Source organism: Corvus moneduloides, chromosome 1, assembly GCF_009650955.1.
Source record: "Corvus moneduloides isolate bCorMon1 chromosome 1, bCorMon1.pri, whole genome shotgun sequence".
NCBI classification, from domain to species: Eukaryota; Metazoa; Chordata; class Aves; order Passeriformes; family Corvidae; genus Corvus; species Corvus moneduloides.
Window position 1 is genome coordinate 124,211,556 of NC_045476.1, and position 11,008 is coordinate 124,222,563.

Consider the following 11,008-nt stretch of genomic DNA (forward strand, 5'->3'; position numbering starts at 1 on the left):
CAGTCCAAAAGGGGAACCAACATGCAAGCATCCTGTTTCCAGGTAGTTTTTCATCGTTCATAACAAATAATAAGGTGAGGGAAACACTGCAAAAAAGTTGGTGCAGAAAAAGGTTCAAAATTTCGTCTTTTACTCACACAGCTTTAATTCCATCAGAAATCTGGAGCAGCTGCTTGCACCAGCATGGATTTACAATAATACTCTGCTTCCCCTCTGTGGCAGAGTTTGGTAGCTCACCAGTCATGCAGCAACATAGAAAGGAATGAAGGTTTGTACTTCTTATTAAAAAATTTGAATGAGAAAGAAAATAAAAAGGAAATTAGGGATGATTATCAGAAACAGTTTCAATGGTGTTCATCCTTTCATTACAGTAATTCATTTTTATTTCCATCTTCCACCTGTTTCAAGACTGTTTTTGTCACCATGGATTGCAATGCAAGGTATCCTTAAAATCTCCCCGTTACTGTACTTCCAGACTTGAGGCTCGCAGCTGTGTGGAAGAGAAACGGTGGGGTGCAGGGTTTGCCCTGCGGCTGGGGGACTTCAGCCCGCCCCATCTTGCACCAGGCACGTGTGGGGCTGCAAGGAGCATCACTGCCATCTTGGCAGCTGACTTGCGCACTGCTGTCCCTGTGTGCCACTGTGGAGCCCAGGCAAGGATATCCGTGCGACATCCCGCTGCGACATGGCCGTGCCAGCAGGAGGGGACAGCTGGACCCCAGGGGTGGGACAGCCACCCCCAGCTCCCTGCCCTGGTGCAGCTCCTCAGCTTAGTCCTCTGCCAAAACCATAAGCAGAAGGAAAAAGGAGGCAGCCCCGAGGATGCTTTTCAGGGTCTGTGCTGAAGTGTTTGATAGGAGGTCCAGCCAGGTGTGCAGTGGCCTTTTCACACAAGGGAACCAGGTCCCAGGAATATGAGTCAGTGTTTTCCAGGGGCAGCTGAATCTTTCAAACAACCAACTCATCTTTATAAGGAAATCTCCAACAACCCACAGACAGAAGGCAGAGTAAAAGCTGATGACCAAAAATACTGTAATTATGTAGGACCCCAAACAAACACATTGGCAACAGCTGTCCGCTTATTTTTTGTTGTTTCTAGTGTTAAGTTTTAGGTAAATAAATGATGCATTTGTATGACCTCTATTTATTTCTTTTACATGTAAAAAATGGAATTTTAATTTCATTGCTCTCTTATGGCTCTGACTCTACAATTTTTTGGAGGGGTGGGGAGATTCTCTAAAATTTATTAACTCAAATTTCTCTTATTAATCTGAAAGCAGTCCATGTCTCCAGACAATGCATATGACCATATCTTAAAAGCTAATTGTTACATTATCTCAAGAAAGATAATAAATTGGTATTTTAAAGAATGCAAGTACAGAATTAAAAACTAAGCTTTCAAACTATTGACCAGTGAATCTCTGAAATTTTATTGCCTTTATTACAGTGATTTATAGAATGGTTTTTGTTGCTATACAGATAACCTCTTAATTTCTTACTCTTCTGTAAACAGTGAAAATTGTCCATTTTCACTTTTTTTTTGCTCTTATCTGCACTAGATTCAGTATTTCCAAAATAATATGTGTTGTTCCATCTGTTATTGCTGACAACTTTCATTTCTTACTTAAATCCCAATGTGGACACATATCTGAACAGATGGAATGATAACCTGAAAACCAGTCAGACCATGGATCTGTCAGACCAGAACAGACCACGGATCTGTCAGACCAGAATAGACCACATTTGCGTTGCTGTTGCAACAGGAAAGGCAGCTGTCATCCTTGGCTAAAGAAATCACTAACTGATGTGAAAGGAGAGGAGGAGAGGCTTTTTTATTGCTGCATGGTGGGAAATGAGACTGAGAAAGTACAGTGGGCACGTTTGTACAGCCTAGCCAGAAATTAGAAAATCTGGGACATCAGAAATACTGTGGTTTATGATAACTAAAAGGTGACATTTTGGGACATTCCTGGCTACTCTTCTACGCTGAAGTTCTGTCTGGACTGACCTGTATATAAGTAGTTGGTCAGGATGGTACTCCTCACACTCAGTATATGGATGGATTTAAAAGCAGCGCTTGACTGTCACAGAGCAGAGGAATAAAGATTTGAACTCATCAGCAATAGTAAAATATAGAAAATATTCTGACAAATTGGGCACCCTCAATGTTGCAGAGGTGGGAGAGGTGAACAGGAAATTATTACTGGTTGTACTGGGTAGCAGACTTGCCCAAAATCACAAAGCAGGGGCATGAATTTGAATCTCTAGAGCTGCAATTCACAGTGTTTATGTTTTGATTTCTCTACGAAAATCAGAATTTTGGTCAGTACCCAGGATCATACCAGTGTTACAGTTGAAGCTGAGAGAGAAGGGGCAGTCCAGGCTTCTTTCTCTGATCCTTCTGGCACCAATGCTGCCACATCACAATACAAATCTTGGAACAACAGAGCAGCATGTTCTAGGAGCAGCCAGCCAGCCTGGGATTTTTCCAAAGCACCACTCTGTGAGGGTTGCAGAACCCTCCTCACACAAGCATCTTCCATAAGTCTTTTTATGAGACTAGTTATGAAGCCATAAAAATGATCCATGGTCCTTTCCTAATTTTAGTATATTGAACTCTGCTGTCAAGCAATATGAAGGTGAAACATTTTCCAAAACTGACATAACGCAGGTGCCAGAATACACATGGCTTCTTCACCTCACTGGAAATAGAAAAGTAATATGATTATACAACTGCATTCAGGAGCTATGAGCACAAAGTGACAGTGGGTCAGAGTCGTGCTGGCAGTTTTGTGTCAAGCAAGTGCAATTCAGCTGCTGCCTCCTGCGTCCTCCTTCTGAGTGACTGCCTCACTCAGATCTGAAATGTTTCCCTGTTTTTTTGCCAGGTGAGTTGTTGTGTTGCCTTAGAGAGATTAAACAGCTCTGCACAGGGTCAGGAGAGTGCTCGAGGCAGCAAGAAGCCAGAGAAGGGCAGTAGCAGCAGATGTTGCCAGATGGGTTTGTTCTGCTGTGACAATAAGAGTGAATCCACAGCAGAGCAGTGCTTGGTACCAAGGTTAGAGTAAGGAATAGAGGGGAGGAGGTAATGAGTGAAAAGAGGGGGTCTGAAACTATCTTTTCCTCTATGTGACTAGGAGCTGACGTGAAGAATTTGGAGATATCTCTGAGGACAGTTTCCTGAAGGTTTTCTCTGTTACATCTGCCTGATAGAAATGGAGAGAGAAAAAACGGAGCAAATATTCCTATGAATGTCAGCCTAGCAGACCCTCAGCTGCAGGGACATTTTCCTCCTCAAGCCTGTGCCTGAACATATGGAGCTATTCTGCCCAGGACATATTTTCTGCACAACACAAAAAGGTCTACTAAATGTCATTCTTTTCCACCAAGAAACAGCTGAATTTGGAAATAATCCCAGTTTTGCCTGTTCTCCTTCCTCATTGATTTGTTTGCCCTGCTTGACTTGGCTTAGCTACCGTTTATGGAAGTAACTCAGCGCTGCAGAGACTCTCACTAGAGGGTTTATCTCTGAAAGAGGCTGAAGTCCATGTATACTGATCCTTGCCATGTTTTATGAACAGTTTAAATAACTGATGAGAAATTTGCAATAAAAAATATCAGCAAACAAGGCAATTAGTAATCCAGTAAAAAAAAAAAAAGCAGTAAAAGTGCTAGAATTCAGTTTTGTTTCAGACCTCTTTTTGTCTTGCATTAAATGAGAGCTGCCTACTTCCACAGACATCCTCTGATGATCTGACCAGGATGTGCAGAAATGCTGAACGCTCACAGCTTTTGAGGAGCTTGAAAGAGGCAGTGAAACCCATGTGGTAACCATGTGAGTTCTTCTGTAATACTAGGGGATATAAAAGTCCTGCCAGAGGGCTTTCCCCACAACTATTCAGAGCATTTTAATCTTAACTGCTCAAGAAATGTTGAGAGGAAGCAATTTCTAAAGGTCAGTAGTCCAACCATCTCAGAGGTTGCTCAAACACGATTATCACCAGCTCTAGATCTGGTTGTTTATAGTTTTGTCCAGGCTGATGTTGAAAACCTCCAAGTCTGGAAACTCCACAACCACATCCTACTCTCACAGAAAAGAAGTTTTTTCAAAAGTCTTTTGTTATACCATTTGCAACTTGCAAGAAGAGCGTAACCCTGATATCTTGGTAGCTATGCTTAAAGATGCTATTAAATTGCCTCTTAGCTTTCTCTTCTCCCTGCTATAAGCCCAAGTAACAGTAATAATAGTAAGGACAGACATCATTTTTTAATAGCCATAATTTCTTTTTACCTACTGGCCATGATACATCTTGTATGTGTTTTGTCCAGGGATCCTGGCTCATTTTATGATGTCCACCACAAGCTTACTTTTCTATAAAAAGGATTATTCTTTCACCTCACCAGAAAAAAAAAGCATTGGAACATGCACTTATTGAGTGACTGTGTGATACCTTAGCACTCTCAAAATGAGTAAAGTGCAACAGGAAAAATGTAGGTAAACCTTAACCTCTTTGCCAGGCCAAGACAATGAGCTTAGTAAGATTGACATAAGTATAAATTCATGCTCATTTTTAAAGTTGCCATTATTCTGCATTCTAAAAGAAATTTTCTAAATGTTATTCAAAATTTTCTAAATCAAAATGGAGAGAGGGGAGAACAAATTGTTCTATGAGCTCACAAACCAAATCTGTCCCAGACTCCAGACATATAGCCCAAAGAGGAATAGTTGCTAATTCCCTACAATTTAGCCCTTTCAGTGCAAAGTGGAGGACACTCTGTACCTCTAGATAAATGCACTCCTGCCTCTACTTCTACTTTCTATAGCACAGAGGTGCTGAAAGTTCCTTGAACTGCTCAAATTCACCTAACATCAGCCCAATCCTCTCCTAGTTAATCTCCCAGCACAAGTTTCTGCTTGACTAGGATGCAGTCATGTACCATGAACTGAGAAGGAAAGAAAGGAAGTGGCAATTTGGAAAGGTTTCGATTTTTAGATCAGCTATAAATCATTTAATGCCTTATAACAAGAGAGAAATTGAAACCAGATTTTGTCTTCAAATCTTCTTCCACCATTGCAGAAATTGTTCCGCAGACTTGTTCCTTTTCCTTTTTATACTTCGTGTATTTGGAGCCAACCAAGGGCTCTAAGACAAAATAGAAAAGCAGCATTGTCTCTGAAGTTTCAGATATCTAATATCTTTATTGACAAAAACTGGTCAGAAATATACCTATTCTAGCATCCACACAAAGGTAAATTCAAAAGTTTTTTCTTGCCAAAAACCAGTCATACATCTGAGACAAAAACTAGAACTTCATGATTTAGTTTTCCTTTAAATTCCCATCCTGAGTTTTCTTATGAGGGAATTCTGTGGGAATTCACCCTGGAAGGGTTTTCAAAGCACTCAAGTATTTGCAGTTCTGATTAAGCACTCACAAACCCTTCCATTGTAGTAATCAGCTGAATAATGCCGTTTGGATTTAAGTCAAACCCCATCATAAAATGCTTTGGAGAGTCTTCAAGACATAAAAAACTGCTGAGACAAAACTACTGTCACCTGTGTAAATATCAAGGGTTTCTGTATAGGGCTGCAAGGAGGAAACAGAGTCTGAGTCCACCTCATGTCCTTACAGAGAGGATGATCTGAATTTCTACCTACAGTAATACAGTTATGCCCTTTGGCTAATGCTCAAAACTTTTAGGGAAAAATGGCTGTACTGAAGCAGCAGGAAATGGATGTAATTCATCATCTGAAGAGCCTCAGATGTTCTGGCCACTCTGTAACTAAGGGCACCATAATGGTGACATAGGAGAAGGATTACTACAATGAACCACTTAAAACCAGAAGCATATGATAATATTGATCTGAGGTAGTCCCTTGCCATTTTTATTCCACACTTGTGAAGGTTGAAGTCTTAACAAAAGGCAAAGAATATGATATTTGTAATATTGCTCAGATCTCTGTCTTTGAAAATGTAAAGAAAACCCCAAATCCCTTGATAGCTTAAAAAGGGAGGACACAGGAACAGTCTGTTACTGTCAAGAATTTTAATATTCAGTATAGTGAAATAAAAAGTTCTCCCATTAAGAGAAAAATATTTCTAGAGATGTTGAAAAGACTGCACTGTTGATCCTGAAAATCTTTTCTTACATTATTTGTCCCATTTTTCAATAGTGTCACTCACAAACTAGGGCATGGCAGACAAACGCAGATGAGGGGGTTCTCCAACACTGAAAACATCTTTGAAGTATTAATTGTTCATTACCATTCCAAGCAAACTCCCTGCGCTTTGTCTGTTAGGCATTTGCAATATAATACTGAAATACTGAAGCATAAAAGAATGAACTTTGTATTTTTAATTCATTTCGGTCTTACATAGATGTTAGTTTGTAAATAACCACAACAAACAAAAGAAAAAAAAAAACCAAACCAAAACCTAAGTAACTAATCTAAGCAATTTTACCATTTTGGCTTTAAAGTAAGATTTATTAAATACCAGTGATAGAAATTTTCTTCTTGGCTGTCAATATGTCATCATCATGATTTTTCATGTCATTTTGATATGAAATTTTCAGACTAAATATTTGATTTGCGTGACCTTTGACACTTGGAACACTTGAGTTCCCCACATCATCCTTCTCTCTAAGCTGGAGAAGTATGGAATTGCTGGTTGGACTGCTCAGTGGATGAGGAATTGGCTGGATGGTCCCATCCAGAGGGCAGAAGTCCGATTGAGTTTGGTGATGAGTGATGTCCTTCAGGGGCCCACATTGAGACCAGTGCTGTTCAATACCTTCATCAGTGGCACAGTGGGGTTGAGTGCACCCTCAGCAAATTTGCAGATGACCTTGCCTCTGATGACCCCAGCCAATGCATGAGACAATGAACCACCACCCTCAGCCCACCCCCAGACACACAGCAAAACTCAGCCAAGTCCTGAAGCAGAGACACTGCACTGCAGAAAGTACCTGTGATGAACATGGACCAAGAAAGTCTCAGTGATTCAAAGCATTTCAATTTGTAGTGAGGATAGCTGCGCAAACAAACAGCTTTTCCTTTTCCTTTTTCCTTTTCCTTTTTCCTTTTCCTTTTTCCTTTTCCTTTTTCCTTTTCCTTTTTCCTTTTCCTTTTTCCTTTTCCTTTTTCCTTTTCCTTTTTCCTTTTCCTTTTTCCTTTTCCTTTTTCCTTTTCCTTTTTCCTTTTCCTTTTTCCTTTTCCTTTTTCCTTTTACTTTTTCCTTTTCCTTTTTCATTTTCCTTTTTCCTTTTACTTTTTCATTTTACTTTTTAAATTTCCTTTTTCTTTTCCTTTCTCCTTTTCCTTTTTCTTTTCCTTTCTCCTTTTCCTTTTTCTATTTCCTTTCCTTTCTCCTTTTTTCCCTTTCCTTTTTTCCCTTTTCCTTTTCCTTTTTCCTTTTCCTTTTTACTTTCCTTTTTCCTTTCCTTTCCTTTCCTTTCCTTTCCTTTCCTTTCCTTTCCTTTCCTTTCCTTTCCTTTCCTTTCCTTTCCTTTCCTTTCCTTTCCTTTCCTTTCCTTTCCTTTCCTTTCCTTTCCTTTCCTTTTTCTTAACACTAGCTTTCTCTTCTTAATTCCCTTTCATCTCGCAAAGTAGCTAAGGAACTTCATCTTCACATTTTAAGTATTGCACTTAAATATGCAGCCATCTATAATTAACAGAAGGAATTACTTGCACACAAAAATGACAACTCCCAAATTAGCTGTTTAAAATTAGGATGCCTATCTTTCCCCAGCTCTTTTTTCTGCTGTTGTTGTTAGACTTTCTGGTATCTGCACCATCCCCCTGGCAGGCAAAGACACTTTTACGTTGGCTTTCACCAGGGGAGCAACAATCCTGGTGGGAGAATGAAGTTTGGGTTGCAGCAAATGGATGTTTTTCAGAGCCACTTCTCTCTCCCATCTTGCCTCAGGTTTGACTAAATGAGCATCTGTGTAGAACAATGCACACCTGCTTTAGCTGGGCAGCTGCAGCATGGGGCACATGGATCTTTCTTTTTTTCTCTGTTCCACAGGCCTGGAGGTGACAGTCAGTAGAAGTCCATGCCATGCAAATTAAAGGCAATGCAAAGCAATAATATCACATTTTTAATGAAAGACAATTGTGGAGGAAAGCACAGCAAGCTTCCTGCAAAAGGGTGAAAGGGAAAATGACTTCTTTTTTTTCCTCCATATGAGAAATGAGCACAAAGGAAAACAATTCCAGTGACAGAGATAAGAAAAATAAACTCCAAACAACTTCAGTAGCAAGAAGCTGGTAAAATATTAGTGTGTTTACAATTAATGTGTTCTTGCTGGCACAATAGCCCAAAAGAGCCTGGAAAGGTATGATGGAGCTGCTTCAAGATGTAACATTTCCAGATAAAGACGGTTACAATTGCTCTCATGTGGAAGAAAGGCCAGAAAAGAAACCTGTTCTTTGCTATCTTGAAAGAAGATCTAATTGGATCAATTGTGCCCTCTTAGCTGAAGTCACGTCACAAGTGAGGAAAAAAAATGGTGAAAGACTCTGCTTTGTAAAAAATGAAACAGCCATGTAAACTCATAGCCACCGAGATCTTTTTGGCTCTTCAGGGTATTCATGAAAAGACAGAGCCCTCTACTGGCCTCTGCTCCCCCCTGTTCCAAGCCCTTTAGAGATCCCAGTGACAGCCCTAAAAGCTTTTCTGCCATACATAGTGTTCTTGATCTAAATTAGGATGGAGAGCAATTTGGGTTCCAAAAGCCATTGTTGCACCTGCATAAAACTGTTTTTGTAAGAGAAGATTAGGATCTTATCAGAATAGCAAGGAGATCTGGGTTCATTCAGTTCAGTTTCAGTAGAAAATGTTATATACAAGAAATACTTTATTTTTGCTAACATAACTAAAATCTTTACTGCTGATACAAATATTTCCAACAGGTTCAGGTATTAAGATTCCAGAATATTATGGGAAGCAGGTTAAAGCACTTGCCTTTCCCCTAGTATGGATTTCAAATATATTTTATCTGCTTTATTTACTTTACTTGAACACTATCCCCTTGCAGAAGTAGAATGTGCATGATGCTATTGGCCCTCTGCAATACAAACGCCCCATACCCACCCAGCCCAGCTGGAGTTCAGCTGAGAGGACTGCAAACTTGACACATCCTTAATTCTACAATAAATACATCCCTTTGGAAGAAAAATGAGCAGTTTTAAAATGTAAAAGCCAAATCGGTATAGTTTCACCTCTGTGCATACCCTAACAGAATTATTATCTCTTAGCACAATGCTTGTTGTGCTTTTCATTTAGATCACAGCACTTAATTTGGAAGAATTCCTGTAATTTGGAGTCTTTTTACTTAAGGGGCATGACAGGTAAAGGGCCTACAGCAGAGATGATGGGAAGACACTATTTTGACTGCCCTGATTGCGAAGCATTCCCACAGCCCCTTCCCAGCTTCCCGACTGTACAATCTCTGCTTCCGTACCCACTGCTGGTGCCAGGTCAAACTTCCATTCTCTGCAGCAGAAGTTCAGCCCTTTGCCTGGGGATCAGAAATCCTCTTTGACTGACAGACTCCTAGAATACCTTTAAGCAACTCAGTTAGGGTCCAGACCAAGTCAAAACAGTGCTGTGCAGCATTACCCTGAAAAACAGTTTAATTATTGTAGCAACACAAATGAAATTACATTTGGAGTAGGAGGGCTTTTAGTGACTGAAAAGCCTTCAGCTCAGCTGGTTAGAGCACAGCTCTGCAAATGATGCCAAGGTTGTGGGTTTGATCCCTGTATGGGCCATTCACTTAAGAGCTGGACTCAATGATCTTTGTGGGCCCCTTCCAGCTCAGAATATTCTCTGACTAGACTTAGTGCTCAGGGTGCCAGTGTGCCAAGAGATGAGAAGGCTACTCAGGACAGTCTTACTACTGTACAAAGAAAGAAACATACAAGTGCTCTCAGGCACGCACAACATAAACTAAACTTACTGCATTTTCAACAAGCTTAGCTCACAATTATGAATTGCATATGGACAGCATGATTGTCTGAAGAGAATAAACAAAACCAAGAAGGTGTGGAACACAATATATGCAAGAAGCTGACCCAACAGACAAACGGGAGCCATAAATTTGGTTTATGTTGTTAAGGAGCAGGATGTCACCATGGGCTGTATAGTTTTTGTAGTCTTACACATTACCTTTCACACTGCTCTAAATAATGAAACCTGCAAAACTCTGGCCCTAGGATAGGACATGATAGATCAGGTGTGACAAAGGCACGTTTGAGAGCCTCATGTAAATGGCTGACAGCAAAGAGCACACATTTGCCTCTAACTGGACCATTCAGGCTTCCCAAAGCATACAACTGTTTTCAACAAGCCATGCACCACATGCACACAGACATGCACTTCCTCGCTTTGCAAGATGGAAAGAACCCTGCCTCCTCTGGGTTGCATCTCCTCTGAAGATGCATTTCAGAGCATTGCAACAGACTCCAATTTCCTTGTCTTGTTAGATCACGTATGATCAAGGGTTTTCAGAACATCTGTGTACAGCTCTGTGGCATGTGTTGCCTAAGTCCAGGATGACAGACAATTTCATTGTACACCCAGTCTTGCACACATCGGTAGGCGTGAGAAGAAACATATTTGAAGCTGCATCCAAGAACAGCCCAAAATGCCATATTGTTATGGGACATTAAAGGATCTTTCAACTTGCTCCATGGTTTCACTTATGAAGAGTGGGGCATTAATAGAATAAGGGCAAATAATGGTAGTTACTACCCTGCGACTACTATTCTCATGGAAACAAGAGACTTGAGCAGAATGAAGTCACACAATTAGGAAGAGATGTGGAAATGATGTTGGAAGGAAAACTTCTTCAGATCCAAAGAGCAATACTATCTTTTCTAATCTCTTTTTTCTAAGGGGATTTCTAAGCACTCACTTTCACAAACTGACTGACTTTTACACCAACACAGGTATGAAAACAAAACCAGGGATCTTGAACTATACTTATCATAAACTTGGCTGG